Here is an 18290-nt window from a genome sequence, read left to right as displayed (position 1 = left end):
AGGCGTGTTTAAATCTCCTGGGAATCAAAGTGTGGTCTAAATATTTAGACCACCATGACTGGATATGACGTTCTATAATTGTTCTTTGTGGTCTACTTGAAACTTACCGTTTCATATCAATGAAATCTGATCTAAATTGATGTTGATGTGGCGTAGGAAATACTGAAATCAAGCTATTTTAGCTAAGCGAGTGAAAATCCAATGTATGCGAAACCGCAGGTCCAAGCACCATTGAGCGCAATCGTGAAAGAAAACCAGAGACGGTGAACATCACTACCAATGGTCCAACTTATCACTGATATTGAGTAGAAAGGGTAATTTTGTACACCATGTGCGCACCAACAACTTACAACAAAGTTTTATCAGAGAAATATAGGACAAGTGGATTGAGAAACTGTGAAACGTTGCAGCTTTACTGATCTTTGTGTCCTACTCAGGGAAGAGGACCACTGAGTGGCAAACATGCAGTCTTCGATTACTTAAGCCCATTAACAAAGCCTGACAGAAATTGCCTCTGCTGAAGACGTACAGGTAGAGCCAGACGAATTGGGCTGGAGGATTGGTTCTTGTTTAACTGATGGATTTTTCAGTCGAGTATGCTTTGCTTGTGCAGCTTTTTAGGTACTCCTCGCCCTTGTGCTTAACCACCGCAAACGGTAATCGAATAAACAAGTTTGTCAAGAAGTTAGCGTGGTGGTCAACTGTAACTTTGGTGTAGCCAACGCATGTTACGCAATACGACATAGGGCTTTCTATAGAGAATAATTCATGGGTTTCATTTCGCTGGTGTTTCTTGTCTGCATTACTTTGTTTTCTCAATAAGTTCAGGTCTCTGACGCTGAAAAAATAGCCAACTAATTTCATGCTTGTAACTGTCCAAACCATTTATAGCAGCGCGAGACAACTTCCACCGGCAGGAAGGCTGATAACGATGTCGTGCCAGTTTTGATGCAGCTAAACTGTGGACGTCACTTCGCCCAAAGACAGGAAAATGAATGGCCGTCATTGGTGTACATGCTTCACTCGGCTGATGAAAATAGCAGTCAGACCAAATGACTTGTCTGGCTGGACTGACGTTTTCTGGCAGATAATATCTAGGGCGGGCAACCGAACTGGTGAAAGGAAGGAAGGTGAAGGAAACGATTGCAGAACAGTCTACCTTTTAAACATTTTGCACGGTTCCCATATTAGCAGATTTGATAACAAGCAAACCGAGAAATTAGACAGATTAAAATCTACATCCACAAATGTAGGGTCTGGTTTTGAAAAGAATCGCGGGAACACTCGCTTTCGATAAGGTGGTAAAATTTATCCTTAATATTGTTTAAAGAAAATTCTGTTGAGCAGAATCGTACTCTATCCATGAGAGTTCAAGTCCCTGATTATGCCTAGTTAGTTTGTGGGGGATGCAGCTTGATTTGCTCTGAAGCAATTGACTGTCGCACAGCCTTTTACAAAGGCGCCATATCTTTTCAGTGAAGAGGTGGTACGCATTAGAGGATCTAAGGAGTAATCCATAGATATCTTAAGTAGTATTCCATTCACTGCTGCAAAGATGAGCACATGAAATGCGGTGAATAGACAATATAAAACCAGCATCGCCAAAAAGTTCCGACTGGATTGCATAGAGAATTAGCTTATTCACCGGTCTAATGTCATTGCAATCAACGGGAAATGGACAAAGAAAATGATATTTGAGAAAGCCGTCAGGCTTCAAGAAACTGGCAGTAGGAGAAATGTTAGAAATGAACACCAGTAATACGGTCCAAGTGGTGAGGACTGGTACGTCAAGCCAAGGATGAGTAAAATCAATTCAATTGACGGACAGTTAGGAAACAGCTTGCACGACAATTACTGGGAAAGTTTGAAAACGTGGTTGTTGGCTTGTCTGTCTTGGTTGACCGATCAAGGTCGAACGCGGGCTCGCCTGAGTTTCAGACATTGTGTAACATATCCAAGAGGGGGCTGTTTTGGGAAAGTGGGATGGGGCCGGTTGTTGGTCCAGCACTGTCAAGTTAAAGCCAAACTCCTAGTCATCTCTTTGTGAATAGACAACTTTGATAAATCAGCCAGCCCTCAAGCCAAGTTAACTACTTTGTTCCACTTTTATGAAGGACATTCCGGAAAGAGTGAAAATCGAGAATTTTATTGTAGTGATGGTTATTGGTAGTGTATGAACCGAACTGCATACCCAGTGTGCATTGACGGACGCCTCTTTGTTCCACTTGCTCAACCACTTCCTGACGTACACTTTTATTTGTATGAGAATTTTGAAATGCGCAATAATCAATATGAGATTTAAAAAATGCTGCTCGGTTTGCAAGAAATGAGCAATACGAGGAAGCGTTTGTCAGCCTAATCTACTCTGAATGGCGGTTTCTGATGGCTGTCGAAAATGAAAGGGATGAATGAAAAAAACATCCCAGTCATTTGAAATATCCCGGTTTCATAACATCGCTTGAGTGAATCTTCACTAAATTGTAGAATTCCTTGAGAACGGTTGCCTACGGCAACCGAAACATTGGACTGTGTTATAGCAACATGTCTGGTCATTTTCTGCTATCGTACTAATCACTTGGCAAATTACATTCCTAACTTAAGATAACCCAACATTAGCCAAATGACCGTCAATCACTAATGCAAGAATGCTTAACCACGTTCGACAAATAACTGCGAGACGCTTGTTTACCTTCGAGTGCCTTTTCAGATGCAATAAAGTGGAAGGAGCTCGATACCTTCAATGTGCCAACTGAAAAACAGGTACCTTACTTTCCAACTACTTTCAATAACATCAGTGCCTAAAAGGTGCAGCATTTCGCCACCGAACCCAAAACAAACGATTGCCAAAGCTGCCGGGTTCACGATACTATTCTTTGAAGACCGGGGTAGGATTTTAGGACGTCACTGTCAGATCACTCAATACGACCTAGCTTATTTCCTAGAAAAAATGGAAGCGAACACTTTAGAGTTTTATTAAAAATTCGATCTAATAAACGGTTACTAGAAATTGCTTTGTTTTTCCTGTGTTCCTCAGCGAGGTAGATATGAGGGTGGTTTATTAACAAGTTCAAGTAACTGAGTAGTATTTACTATGTCGACATCCTCAATCTTCGCACTTCTTGTCTGAAACGGATGATTGTGACTATGTAAACTATACAAGATATTAGTTAGAACTGACTATTTAAAACAAGCCGGTAGGCTGTATGCTTCATAGTCAGTCACGAATGAAAACTATGAACAATACCCGTGTGTGGAGAATATATTATGAGCGCATCATCAATGACGGCTTCCAAACTGGAGCAGTCATTTCCTGCGAAACATTAGGATATGTTAAAGAAAGGGTGGTAATTATAGGAGGCGTTAGTCCCACCCGCAGTTCAAGTTAATATGAGAAATTCTTGCCTGTTCTATCCTAAGGACAACCAACGACCCATCGGTACCCATCGGTACTCCACCAGGCTCTCTAACAACGCACTGATGACATCACTTCAATTGGTGATGAAACGTTTGAAATCAAATTACCCAGCTCAGCGGACCAACCAACGATCGTCTGCGCCTCCTGAGGTACCAAAATCGTCCTCAGATAGCATTGGGCTTCCATGCCCTTGAGTCCTGTTTTGACGCTTTATTCAATTACACATCTATAAGTGATCCCTGGCCACACCGTAGTCAGTCCAAGAGAATGCCACTCACTAGGTTTTGTCAAACACTGCTAGAAGAGTAAAATCATGAATGGTCAGTACTTGTGCTGTTAAGTGTACTGATTTGCTTGTTCTAAAACCCACTGCCCAAGTTTGGAAGTAAACCTTTGTTATTCGTCAAACAGTGTAGCAGGCTGTGCCGGCATATTTGTTTATGCGCACTGAGAGACCACTAGGATGAACTAACTGCTTCGACTACGGCAAACGCATTAATTCCGATGTAACTGTGTGTTGAAACTTCTCACTTCAAGACCGTTCAGTTTGTGCGTGATGTGAGACTTTTGGTAACACATTACACTGATTTTTCACCGCTTGTGTTTGCAAATCCTCACTGCATTGAAAGAAGTGCAACGGTTTGGACTTGGTAGTAGACCAAAGGACACAGACATGGGTCACTGACGCATTCATTAATGAGTCATCTGGCAGTCCTCAGAAATCAAACAGTGAGACCACCGACAGGCCCATCATTAACAGAGTGAACAGAAGGCTTCTCATCCGCATTTGGCGCCTTCCAGTAGTCCATTCAAGTCTTGGTATTTTGGGCAATGCTTTCAGTCGATCGAAGGTTTCAACGCTGTGTTGGGAAGTTCTACGCAGTTTAGCTACCAGATTGTTGATATTCAACGTCACGCTACGAAGGCGCCGAAGATTAAGTAATAGCAATAGTAGTAATCATTCAGGTGTAACATCCTTTCACTGCCTAGCTACCGTGCTACCCGAAAGAATTTCGAGGGCTGAGATACTGTCACCTTGCCGAGACATAGACAGGAGAATTCGAGATCCCGTAGGCTGGTTTCGAACCACGATTCCTCGAGTCTGTAAGTTCGGTCGATCACGAGCTCGGAGTGATAGAACAGACTGACAAATGTACCTATAGATCAAGCAAATAGACACTGCGCATTTTTATTTCAAAGGAACTTTGCGTTAGAAATTAAGCGAAGTTGAGCGCATTGGGCCTTGTATGTTACAGAACTTCCACTGAATTTGTGCCATCGCATGCACATTTGTGCTAACGACCGATGAGTGTTGTTTACTCTCCAAGCACGTTATTATTCAAAAAGGTGGCTTTTAATATTTTCTATAGATGGATCACGCGTTTGTAGTCTTACATGTAAAAGCGTTTCTAAGATTCTACCAGTCCATCATCAACAACAGCTATCAGTCGCTTGGTCTGTAGTGCTTATATAGGGAGGTCGCAACAAGTTGTGAATTTGAACGTTGTTATGTCCGGTGAACTGGGCGATTGCAATATACAAACTTCTGCAGGATTCGCCTATATTAGTACAGTGCTCGTCTTCGAATAGCAGTCGAGAGGTGCATTCAAGCCAAAGATCACAGTAATTTGGACGTATTCACTTGGAATCCACAAAACGCCTGTGCTTTAGTTTTTGGCGTTTATGCCTTCAAGAGTGTGTGCGAAAGGACAAAGACTTCAGCGTCATAAATATCGTCCATTGGAGACTATGATGCATTTTCCAAGGTGGTTCTCGTGGAAGGCCACCAGACTAGATCAAGAGATAGCCTTCATGAACTAGCCGAATGAGGCTCCGCAGGCCTTAGGAAACCAGACCCATCAGTCCTGTAGCAACACAAAATATACTCCTTACTAGGGAGGATCCTGCCGTTAGCCGTGCCAAGCACAGTAATAAACAAGATATGTGGTCAGTCCGGTTAGAGTTGGTATCAGTGTTTTTAATTTAAACAACGGGGACCAATCTAAAAGTACAGGTCGGAACATCAAACTGTATCGAATTCCATCTAGTAGGTAACTACGAATTGTCACCCGAGAGAAAAACTTGCGATTTATTAGCCCTTTATTCCACCTCGGTATATATCTTTAAAATAGGTGAACTACGGCCACCGGGAGAGAAGTACGTTTTACCAGTGCGTACCTTGCAAAATTAGAGCAGTACAGAAGCCAGAGAGATGGAATATGCTTGAAACCTGTGGAATCTGGCTAAAGTTTGAAGTAACAAGTAATGTGCACTCCAAAAGTTGAAAATAGTTAGGGTATCATTTCGCGGTTATCTGAAGATCGGTTAAACAGATGCATTTTATGCACTATGATTAGCTTAACACGAGTTCCTTCCTACGTGGGACGTACGATAAGGCAGAGAATATATTTGAACCTTTTGGTGAGATTTATAATGGTTTTTAAGAATGCTTTTTCCCATTTTTTAATACAGACAGCCTCAAGACAGTCAATCTGAAAATAAGACTAAAATGACTCCCCTAGAGAATGGTATTTACTGGAGCAATAAAACTGTGAGGCCGTGTTGCAAAGATATGTCCTGATATTCTCCTGTTTTAGTACTTCGTCGAGAACGTAATTTATTGCTGTTATGGCTATAAAGGGAAACCCAGTAAACTCAAAGACTAGATATCAATCAAACGATGGATATGAGATTTCTCGGTAGATCAACCTCGTGATCTAGTCTTTTAATTCGTACGAACCTAAAAAAATCAGCTAATCACGTGTCCATTTTTCGTCGTATTTCGATGAAGCCAACTCATCAGGGGAGTTGGTGGATGCATGCAAATAGTACGCTGAACAGATCAATCAAGATATAACCAGACAGAATCTGCGGTAGAACGAATCTCGGTCTTCGTCCCCATCAGAATCAGATGCAGTAACTCTTGTATGATTCCCGCAGAGCTTTTGTTTGACAAGTACACCAGTGCAAAAGAAAGCAAACCGAAAAAACAATGGTCAAAAACTGGATTATCGTTTACTTTTTATGCTTGAAGCCAATAGTAGCTTGTCAAACAAATGCGGCTTGTCTTCTTCCGCCCAGCATGTCTATCGAAACAATCGTTAGAATCTTGTCAAATACTATGCTCCTAAGTAAAACATACAAATACCTCTTTTTTCTTGATCTAATTTACCAGGCATATCCTTATGTTCCAAACCCAAACGCTGAATGTAAAAAAAACTAAAGATCGAAATGCCACTATATCTGTCGGAAGTTCTTCGGTCAAAATATTTGATGTGCATAAGTCTGGAAACATCCCCGTACGGAGCACATATTTGAGAACAAAATCAGCACCGCAGGGTTGTTTTGATTACAAGCTAATTATTTCCTAATGGGGTAGGTTGTGTCTGAAAAAGCATACTTGGTAATTCGATGACCGTCAACAGTCCCTTCCAAAGATTAGTTCTCTACAAGCCAAAAACAGGCGTAAAACTAATGAAGAAGTCGCTTTTTCAATGCACTCTGAGCGTTTCGACAAATATTATTTTTGAACTGTGGATTCAAACAAGATTTGTCAGTTATTGGGAAATTAAGGGTACATGTTGGGAGAAAACAGTGGAAGTCCGACATGTTTCTTATATCTACTTCATTTGGTGGAGCTAAATTCAGCCATTTATCTGCATAAAATGTGGCCATTCTCTTGTATATGGCTACGCGGGAACTCATGGTGAGCATTTAAAATGCAAGAAGACTTGGTTAGTCGATACGAAGAATTTGTTGATGTCGGAAAATTCTTTCTCAGTCTCGAATTGCTCGCTACTAATGTTCATATGAGGTCACACCGTTAGTTCTACTCTTACCGCTTATCTGAAGCTTTAATCCATATTGTTTTTTACGAAATTTTGCTTTCGGCGACATCAGCAATTTATCAGCTTTTATGAAAATTCATTAACTTTTGGGACATTGATCGATTGACAATATCTACGTTTACTGTATTATCTTTAAAATCAAAGTGAACAAAACCTCAAACAGAAAACTGAACACCATTCAACACATTGGTTGACAAAATGTGCCCTGGAATTTTTTCATCAGGGTCTTTCTGGTCATCAACCAAAAGTGATTTTCCCCCAATCAACCGCTTTCCGGGCTTACTGTTCGCGATGCGGTCAAGTCCGAGTTCATAGGTAAGTGTGCGATAAAGCATCCTGTCCCTCATCGCTTCGCTGAAATTGACTATCCTAAATATTAGAATCTTTGGATAATCCAAGAAAATCTAGTGCGATTACGTCATGAATAATCTTACTTCACACGCCTACCCACAAAAACATCTCCTAAAATGACTAGGAACCGATTAACAGCCATAAAAAATTTTCGTGTGCATTTGTGATTTTCGCTTAGATTTTGCTAAACTGCCACCTAAACAACACTTCAAAAACTAATACCACGCAGCTGAGTACGCTGTCACATACTTGGGAAGAGAAAGTTGCATTGTTAATACTGTGTGTACACCACGTGTCTTTATGTGCAGGATTTTATGATCAATGTTCAGAAACGGTGGGACTGTAGAAATATTTCAGCGCTATCCAGAGTCATCAGCAAAGAACGATCTGTGAATTTTTTGGACAGTAGCCTGATCACTACCATTCGATTAGTGATGTCGATTCGTAGGTTGACTAGCCAACATTTAGACGGGATGTAGTTTGACCTATCTTTGATTCACGTTATACATTGCCGACTGCCAATGACAGCCTGAATGTTCAATCCTTTGTCCGAAAGCTGGTGCGTCTGAATTCCTGCCCTAAGGATTCACGCAGTGGGTAGCGTCAATGAGCCCCAACAAGAACCGGATGGCTTCACAATGTTTCTTGCCTATCAAAGAGAATAACATCGTTTGCAGGATGAAACCTGAAACGAAATATTTTCATTTCAGGAAAGTTCAGGTAGACGCGTTTGAGAAGAAGATGGAAGAGGGTTAGTTATCCCCTTGGATAAACAACGCTCCCAACTTGTGCGCATCTCTACTGGTGAAAGGAAGAAGGCTTCCGCTGCGGGGCTGTTCATTAGAAGACACCAATTGAACAACTAGTCTATTGGACAGGGAATTAAAACTCATATGCATCTTGTATATAAAACCTGAATACCCATCTTCTTCTCAAACGCGTCTACCTGAACTCTCCTGGATATTCATTGACTATTACTCAAATGCGAACAAATCCTACAAATCGATTCCACAAATTCCGTAATAAACCTCACGCTTGGCGGATTCAAGAGAAGACATACTACTCGCAAGCCTCATCAGTAGTACCCACCGTCACACTAGAACCAATTCATTATCTGTATTAATACTATTATCATTATCGTTTTAAAGGTTAATTAGGTTAGACCATAAGAGTGAAGACACATCGACGTAAAAATCTAAGTAGTCAAAACTTTGAAAACAATATTGATTTCTGCGAATCAATTTCTAAGTGTTCAGCCGAGTGTCGACTGGTTTCTCTATGATTTAAGGACCATGTAAGTACCATGGTTCTATAGTGTCCCGACAAAATTTTTTGTTAGAGTGAAAATCAGTAATAGCCCGACCGACTATGATACTGAAGGAAGACTGGTTACATGACCAAAGAAGCTTAATACAAATGGGACCTGACAAAAATATTGACAGGACTTGCAGTCATGCTGCGATCGGAGAGTGGAATGTGGCCTAAAAAATGAAGATACGTGGAGAACTGGGGAATAAATTCTGGGATCTACGTCCTGTCGAAGTCCGGAAAGTCTATTGAGACGGTAAGCATGCTATCCGTATTTGATGGGCGTTTGGAATTTCAGTTTAATCCAACAAATAGAGCACTCTATGGGATCCACTCAGCGAGTGAGCATTTACTATGAACAATTGAGATACCACCGGGAGTTGAACGAAACCGACAGGTTTAGGCAAGTTGAATCATTAGAAAAGAACTCACTACGAATTAGAGCATGGTCAAAAACGTTGGAGCATATATGAGCCGCTTTTTTTCTGAACAAACATGGGAGTTTATATAGCCGGATTACAGTTTTTTGTGATTCTAATGAGCCCTATAATAAGAACGGTCATTGACAAGCAATTTTTGCCATACAATCTCACCATACATGTAGCAGCTAAAGGGTTTAACTATGCACTGTGAACTGCCATTTCGAACCAACTTTGCCAGATATGCTTCACGTACACCATCACCTAATCACCACAGTTGAGTCATACATGATCCATTTGATCCAGGACAAGACAGTTGAATCTCCCATAAAAACTAAAGACAATTTTGGGGCATTCACGACAGACCTCTGTGTAAGTAAAATATTGTACTTATGACTGATCAGTAAATCCAAGTGATCATGTGATTTGAATTTCACACACATCGGATAATCTGGCATTCTTTGGATGGTTGCAATTTCGGTCAGTGTGAGTTTTAATCCAGGAATAATGAAGCTGACATTTTGGAAGGGGACTGGATGTGCCTCACACAATGAAATGGCTGTTCTGTACTGGGTGTTGACGAGACGGCTCAAAATCGCTCCCTCCGGAGCTTGGGAGTGCTGTAGATGGTATTGATTTTCGGCACACTGCGGTGAATCTATAGGAATATTCATGCTTTTCATCATCGGTCAGGCCATGATGGGTGGAAGTGACTGATTAGTCAAAATTTATAGTATTGTTGTGTCAAGGGGCGCAAAAACACTGAAAATTGGCCGCCTATGAAAAGGTCAACAAAGGTATAGGACCAATCCATGGTGTACGCGGTAGTTGTGTACTGCATAAGATCTTATCCGGGCGAGAAGTGGAAATGCATATGCTCATTTCTAAATCCCATCCTTCTGTATATCATTGACTACTTCAGAAAAGTCTGTATGCCATCTGGTGAAAACTAAGAAATTGAAAAGGATCCTGATCGAAGCCCTATTATGCAGAGAGGAGCAGCTTGATCCTCATATCCTTCTCTAAGCAGGATGAACAACGTTTAACAGGTTGGATACAGTTATTATAGCCTTCTTTACTAAGCATGTAGATGGCCAAAAGGAAGATTAAACTAAGTTTTACACAGTGACCAAATGGTTGCTATGGGCTTATATCAATGAGGCCGTGGGTGGAATTCCCTAGAAAATAATTAACCACAGCCGCTATTTTACATCAGACATTCATCACAAGACACAGCAGGTGCCATCATGAGAATTGAATTGGTCATTGCTGATGAAACATATGGTAATGTGTTGAAATATTGGTAGCTCGGGTGAGTTTGTTTCTTGTTGATCAGGTGGCTTTTGATCTGTTAAACGAGCTTGGCAACTGGCTTTTGAACTTTACGTCACCATACGAGAAGACATCATCAGTGCGCAGTTGGGTGGGTAATTCTTCCTTGCCTGCATGCGTTTATGTAGCCATCAAAGGCTATCTATCATCTTCTGACGTGATTGGCTACTTGAAGTGTGACGAATTCGGTGAACCAATTGGTCCATTTGTGATCCATGTTGCGTTGTGGTCTGACGTTCTCGAGTTAGCTTGTGCCGCCCTATTTCTTCCACCGTGGCGGTTAGTGTCTTTGCGTCCGTTGGTTGGTTTGGGCGCCTCCACCAATCCAATTGATGTGTCCGTTTGAATGATGCTTTCTTTCTTCTCTTATGAGTTTCTAGTCTGATTAATATTGCAGCTCTAAGCTCGGTGGTTCTGGCCAGAACCAATGCTCTCCAAAGCCGGAGAGAACAAGCGCCCAATTAAAGCACCAAACCAACCAGCGGACGCAAAGACACTAACCGCCACGGTGGAGGAATTAGGGCAACACAAGCCAACTCGAGGATGTCAGACCACAACGCTATGCGCATCAAGGCCAGAGAGAACGGGCTACTAAAATTAGAAGACGTTTGGATAACCAATCAACACAAAGTTACGCAGACCACAACGCAGCATGGGTCATAAGCGAACCAACAGATTCATTAAATTCGTTAAACTTCAAGTAGCCAACCACGTCAGGAGATAACAGATAGCCTTCGAATTCTATATGAACGCCGCAGGCAAGGAAGGAGTACACAATCAACTGCGCACTGATGATGTCTTCTCGTTTGCAAGCCATTGACCAAGGTCGGTTAACAGATCAAAAGCCACCTAATCAACAACCGGTGAAATATATTTACGAAAATCACTCTGCGATTAACAAAATATTCAGTTTAATCCATCATTTATGGTATTCTTTTAATGAATTTACTCTACTAAAGGACACTTGCTTCTTCATTTGTTACGATATCAGAGATTTCGCAGTATATTTTCTTGGAATAACATTATTCAAAAAGCCTCCGCAAGATGCTTTTTAATTCCATATATTTTAGTACTTGGTTATGATATGAGACAAATGTTAATTCATGGATTTTTCCCATCTGATGACTCACATAAGGGTTCACCATCGAAGATACTCCGGCATTCCTTCGAGCATATGTAGCTGTTCCTCAAAAGCTCACCCCCAGAATGGGGCCTTTTTATTAAAGTGCTTCACCACACGCGTTTATTATGCGTTCGGACTTCACTGATAAGAGGCTCCCTACAAGTGATAGGGTGTACATGTTAGATGGTCCACAGAAAGTCTGGGTACGGCGGCCTACCGGGACGATCACTGGTATGCCACCAACATGCTCAGTTTGGTTGATTTCATTATTTCAGAAACAACAGAAGAGCATATCTGCACTACTGATCTCAATAATTCTTAGATCAGGGGTTAGCTTATGGGCACTCTGTAGTCACTCAGAGAAAAGAGAGTTTCTGAGGTGCTAGTAAATTTATGTCTGTTTTTGGTGACCAGCAAGATTTTAAGGAAACGAAGTTCGCTGAAGCAAAATGCTAATCCTTGTCCATAAATCCATCGGCGCACGTGTAACTGGACTCTTTAGGCTAAAGTGTCTAGTTAACTGCCATATAAGTATCATCATTTGAGAATCTCTAGCGACTGTTCCCTATAGGAGAGGTGAGTCTGCTAGCCCGAAAAACAATGTGAACGTTAAAACAGAAGACGAGTTATTCGGGATAATTTAGAGCAAGATAACCCAACATTTCCACTTCACATAATATGTATGCTACAAACATAAAAGTATCTCGAAATGTTACTTTCTTCTAAATTCACCATCGTTGTTCCGGCACTATAACGGTCCTTCCCAAAATTTTATCATCTAAATTTGATCATCTGATGGCGCTGTTTTCTTGCCTGTGTACTGTTACTTCACGAGCTGCGAAGATTTAAACCGAGAATTGTCTCGTTTGCATCAGTCGCCTTTCACCCTGCGATTCTGGCAAATTTGCTTTCCCACATACACTTGGTTTATTATCCTTTATCAGACTGCGAACACCAGTTTCTAGTTGCTGAAACCGACGTAACCAGTTAGAAATGCCACTGCGAAAAACGTTCCATTCCCATATCAGGCGCCGTCCGAATATAACAAGCCGCTCGTCGATTACCAAGACTGTGGTTACCAGGGCTATATGAGCATTTCCTACCCACAGCGTAGTCATAAAATCTAACGACTGAAGCTTCCCAACAGAATGTTCATAGAATATTTTTGCTTAAAAAACTTATCTGAAAGGCTTTACACACGTTTTCAGCAAAATTAGATTGTTGACGTCAATGTGTTCGACATCTGTAAATAATTGGGACTTTCCTTTAAACCATACTAGTTTGCCGCTTCAGCGTTAGGACATTTTATATCAGGGCACGTCTTATACTAGTAAACGTCCCCGTTTTCTCCGTCTTGATGTTTACTAAAATCGTTTCTTCCGGCAGTAAGTTGTCTCGGTCGCCGAATTGGAACAATCGATTTTTGGCTTTAACGATCGGTATTTTCAGCAGTGTCAGTAGTCCACACAAATGTCTAACCAAGTTGGGAAACCATAGTGCCTGTTGGGATCGTAGTTTGTATGCGCCACATAAACACACCCATTTTTTAGACACAAAAACGAGTCAAAGCATGACAACACCATGACAAGTGTGAAAGCAGATCCAATTTTGAGATTACTGGCATTTAAGTAGATCCCCCTCACCAGTATGAAAATCCCGGCACACAAAATCCAAGCGTGGAAAAGACGATAAGATTATTTTACAAACCGTCAGCAATGTGAAACCCAAAAAAGGTACAAAAGTAATGATGAGTTATCCGGAATTTCTCTTCAACTCTTTGAGTAGTGAAACGTCATGAAATATCCTCTTTAGCACTATACATCATCAATGTCATTAACAGTGTTCAGCACTAGTGCCAGGGTTTAAGCGGTCTTTTTATTCGAGAGCAGACAACCGTAAGGGAGGACGGAACCACCCACACAGTTGGCATTTTAACTCACTGACGTTCATATTGGTGAGGACGTTGTATAGCTGCGGTACGGTTTTGTTACTGGCACCCGTGGAAATACTCTGGACTTGGTCACATATATTGTACATCCATATAGTCATGACCTTGGGGGAGAATTTACTAAGAGTTGGTATAGTAGAAACTTTACTCAGTGATCGCTACCGGGGGCGGCCTCTTTCGCGGGATGGAGACTTAAGCTGGTGTTTTAACGTGTAACTAGTACCTGTTCTTTTTCGAGATGACCCTTTGTTGTCATTTGACAGCAGTTTGGATAGCCTCATTGAGACTGTGTGGATCCAGTTGTGGCTAGGATAGGAATTGGTTCCGTAGGAGTTGCAAACAAAACAGCGTGAGACTAATCAGAGGCGGTTAGTTTGAAGGGATTAGCGCTGTCGACGGGCGTGCTTCAAGAGTGCTACTGGATTGTCATTTTCCCGAAACAAGTGAAGACAATTTTGAAAAATTACAAAGCTACTATTTTGTACAGCAATACACTTGGCTCCATTCGTTCAATCGAATGCGTATTTGGACCATCGGTAATAACTACTTTATGCATGTCGTTCGAACTACCTTTGTCTTGTCACTGCAGTTGTTACCGGCTAAATCAAACCAGAGTGGAGAAGCACAAAATCCGAATTTATCCCTTATTACAGTCATAGGCAAACTACATCATTGGTTGTGCCAAGATTTTAAATCTGGAGTTCTGATATTCGCCAACGTATGCAGGACACAAGATAACAGGATATCAGTTCACTTATGAGGGCTGCCGTTGATTTACTAGGAACTGTTCTAAGTGTGTGAACAAATCAATTTGCCTGTAGAGACTTTCAGTTCATGTGGCGCCATGAAGACTTGTCAGATGTCGATTTTTCGATTTTCGGTACCGCCAAGGATTCAAACAATTGATGAGCACTATTGAGGGTAAAAGACATCTAGGGCCTCACCTCTTTAGCACGGATCAATTAAGACTATTTTGTCGGGATAGGAAGAGGACTGTTTAAAGTAGACTGACATGAGTAGAAATTCCCGAACTCTCACGTTCACAATAGATCTATATTTGGCAGAAAGGTCAAACTCTAAACTGAACAAACTAATTACCCAACTGCAGTCAATCAACTTGTCCCAGAGCATCTTTAAATGGGGTACACTAGAGTTGAGGTGTTTGGTTGTTTCAGCTGGTGATTTGCTTAAAAATCGGACTTCTCTAAAAAAGCTAATCCCTAAATGTTTAACATTCTCGTGGAAGGTCTGATAAATCTTAGGCCGTTAAGATGGATGTATATTTATTAATTCTACAGCAGAAGATGTAATGATCAGTCAAACACTTCAAGCCGATCGGATTTCTTTAGTTTCATGCTGATCCCGAAAATTTTGGAAAATCTACTTCACTGCTACCAAATAAAGAGGTAAACCAAAGCGTCTTTCGTGTTGGTTGAAGCAATAGATCTCTTCAACTTATATTCCCCATGCACGCAGGCTGTGACAAACTGCGAAATGTGTCTGTTAATGCGATACTTAACCGTTCCTGTAGCATCCGCCTGATGAAACCTAGTCAAGACGAAATCCGACGTGGACTGTTTTTCAGGACTGACTGCATTAAGCTTGTATAAATGCACTAGAGGTAACATCCATTGCCAGCGGGAGTTACTATACAGACAGGAATCTCTTCGAGGTAGATGAGAATCCTCGTCATGTGTCTTAATTTACGACATTATTTGGCATTTTAATAACGGGAAGTGAAGCATAAAACGAATTATTAGGCAAATTGCTATTTCAACACGCGTTACATGTACAAATGAGCACCATTTTTCCGAATAAAACTACCAGTAAGGTTGCTGAAATCAATTCGACAACCCACGATCAATTTCGCCCTTCCACTTTGAGTTCATTAGGTAGGTAGGTAGGCAGGGTCTCCGAGTTTCGTTTAACCTTATGTTATATTTGAACCCCACTTGGTTTTTTAGAGATAAAGCACTATGTGTACGACATGCGGTGAGTGCTTTTTCACAAGGCCCCACCCCGTTTTAGGAACCATCAGGCGGATCCTAGTCACCGAGCATTCGTCAGTCTCATTTCGTACTCGAATATCTAGTTGAGTGTATGTGCAGGTAAAGTAGTGTGAGTTAAGATTATGGTAGTTGACGACTTGACCAAATCTTCCAATGATGCTGTTATCCAAACGCTAATTAAGGTTCATGGACATTCGAGGACCTGGATCACATGAGGTGCCTCAAAAAGGGGTGAAAGGGCTTCTGGGCCTCCCGAATGTGAGTACAGTCATATCACTAAATGTTTGGATAGCTAAAACCACGATAGAATGGTTTGTTGTCACATAAACACATATTAGTACGTATGATATTAGTTTTAAATCCATTTAATTTGTATTTCACCCAGAACACTTGATTAACTTCAGGAAAGCTCACCCTCGGGCGCAAACATCAGTAAAATTTTGCTGTACATGATCAAACAGGTTGTTTTCTCATCACCATTTGAAAAATTGTCCATTTCAAATCCAGTTTTTTATGCAAGTTGTTTTGTGAATAGTGTTGATTAGACAGTGAGTCTTGTCGTACATCCGGGTGCACTTTAACTGACCTGTAGGATCTTCCCGATCTGTCGGCTACCGTGGGGACCTTCAGAAAAGCAGGGACAACATAGTTCGTGTGCCTCGAATTCCACACAATACTACAAGAATCTAGGTTCTGGTTTGGTTAACCGTATAGCATGTAATTGCATTAGGGTAAATTACGTAGAGCTTTTTATCTGTAGAATTCATTCGGCGCGGAGCTCTCATGCAGCATCCGGTTAGCATGACCGCTGATTTGACCCAAACTTGGACAAGAGCCCAGTATCATCCAGAATATGAGCACTGGGCTCGAAGAATGAACGGCCCACGCCTCAGCTCTTGATTATATCCAGACAGGATGCAACAGCATTTGATCCCAAGTATGCATCCTCAGCACCGGTTCCGAATGTCACTTCAAATCCGCTTTGATTGTTGTCTAACTAAAACACTGGTAGATTGATGACACCTCGGAAAGAAGGATCCGAAATTGTAAACCCAATATTTTATCCCTTCACGAGTATTAAGGCCATAGAGCAAAAAGGAGACGACTCTGGTTGCAAGAAGGATACTTTGTTCCGAAGATTAGGGACGCAAGGTAAAGGCAACCCTCATGTTTATGTTGACTATCACAAGGAAAATTTTTCCCATAAACCTCAAAAGCCCCACCAGGTCAGGAGTCTGTTCCTGACTGGACTTCACTTGAGGCACGAATGAAGACTAACATACCAGGAACTGCATGAAAACCTTATATTTAGCAAAATCCCGTTGAGATCTGACTGATTCTCCACCGTTACGTTAAAATGTAATTTCGCAATCAATTATTATCTTGTCTACTAGTCCCCACTTGAGTTTAGGTTTCATAAGTCTCGCTCGTTCTTAAACATGGGTTTGGCAACTATTGTGCGGGATCATCGTTGTCTCGGTATCGGCTGTGAAAGTTTAGGGAGTAGCTGAAACACTCAGCACAGATGAAGCGAAAGAAGTCCTTTCAAAAATCTGCATATAGCGCAGACAGTGCAGGTTTTTCAGCGTTGTCTGTGCGAAATAATGGGTGGACTCTGGGAAACAGCCTCCAATATCTGAATTATTCTCTGAGTGAATTCTTCTGAGTGTTACCATGCTACCCATCTCTCCAAAGTTTCATTTGTAGCTTCGGACTTCAACCGAAAAGTGCTCAAGTCCGGCCTCCTTATACATGGTTCTTAGGTATATCTACATTGTGCATATTGATTTGTGGGTAGATCATAATCAGCACCAAGAGGCAGAAAAAACTTACCTGCTAGAATTTACAAGTATCCACAGAATTATCCACACAGAATTTTATCCTCACTGTGTCACATGGATGTTTTCAGATAGATTTGTACCACGTGCATCGGATGAAGCAGATTGATTATGGACATATTACCAGTTAAACCCTCGATCAAATCGAATTTCGATTAGAAGTTCATTCATAGCCTCATTCCATCCCTGCGCCATAGTCCGTCCCCCGAGCACCAGAAGAGTGGATGCTAATCTTTCCAACAATCGCATTCTATCATAGTGTCGTCGTGTTGTTGTACCTTCATTAGCAAACGCATGCGGCCTCAGATGAATGTACCGACATGGGTGGACACACAAGCAGAACGGCGGCCTACACGCATACACGCGTGTGCGTAACTGCATCAGAAATCTCGCATCGAACAGAAGACCTCGGTTTCAGCACCAATCACAACAGCCTATGAGTGCGGCCGCACATACACGCAAATGACTGACCAATCACTGCACTGACAGGTTGTTGTTAGCCCAATGTGTCAATGGGGAAACAGAATCACATTCGGGCAACTTCATGGTCGATTAGCGTGGCGGCGGGCCATGAAAATACGACACGATGTTTTATGGGTCTTCTGTGATTGCCTGGTAAGATTACGTTTGTCTACACTGAACTTCCATTATCCTAACTGTTCAAAAACAACCGAGGAGAAACTGCGACATGCGAACGGC

At 41.6% G+C, this 18290-nt stretch overlaps 1 protein-coding gene across 1 annotated transcript in view; it reads right to left on the bottom strand.

Annotated features, from left to right (window-relative positions):
* Positions 1-17836, bottom strand: part of T265_10595 (hypothetical protein) — a gene marked incomplete at both ends in the record, with an annotated part of 107976 nt that extends 90140 nt beyond the window's left edge. The window contains one exon of the mRNA XM_009177014.1: positions 17587-17836. The remainder of the gene's footprint in view (positions 1-17586) is intronic.
* Between the last annotated feature and the right edge of the window lie 454 nt (positions 17837-18290).

Source organism: Opisthorchis viverrini (genome assembly GCF_000715545.1).
Source record: "Opisthorchis viverrini unplaced genomic scaffold opera_v5_383, whole genome shotgun sequence".
Lineage (NCBI taxonomy): Eukaryota > Metazoa > Platyhelminthes > Trematoda > Opisthorchiida > Opisthorchiidae > Opisthorchis > Opisthorchis viverrini.
Note: the sequence above shows the minus strand (reverse complement) of the source record. Positions and strands in the feature narration are given on the sequence as shown.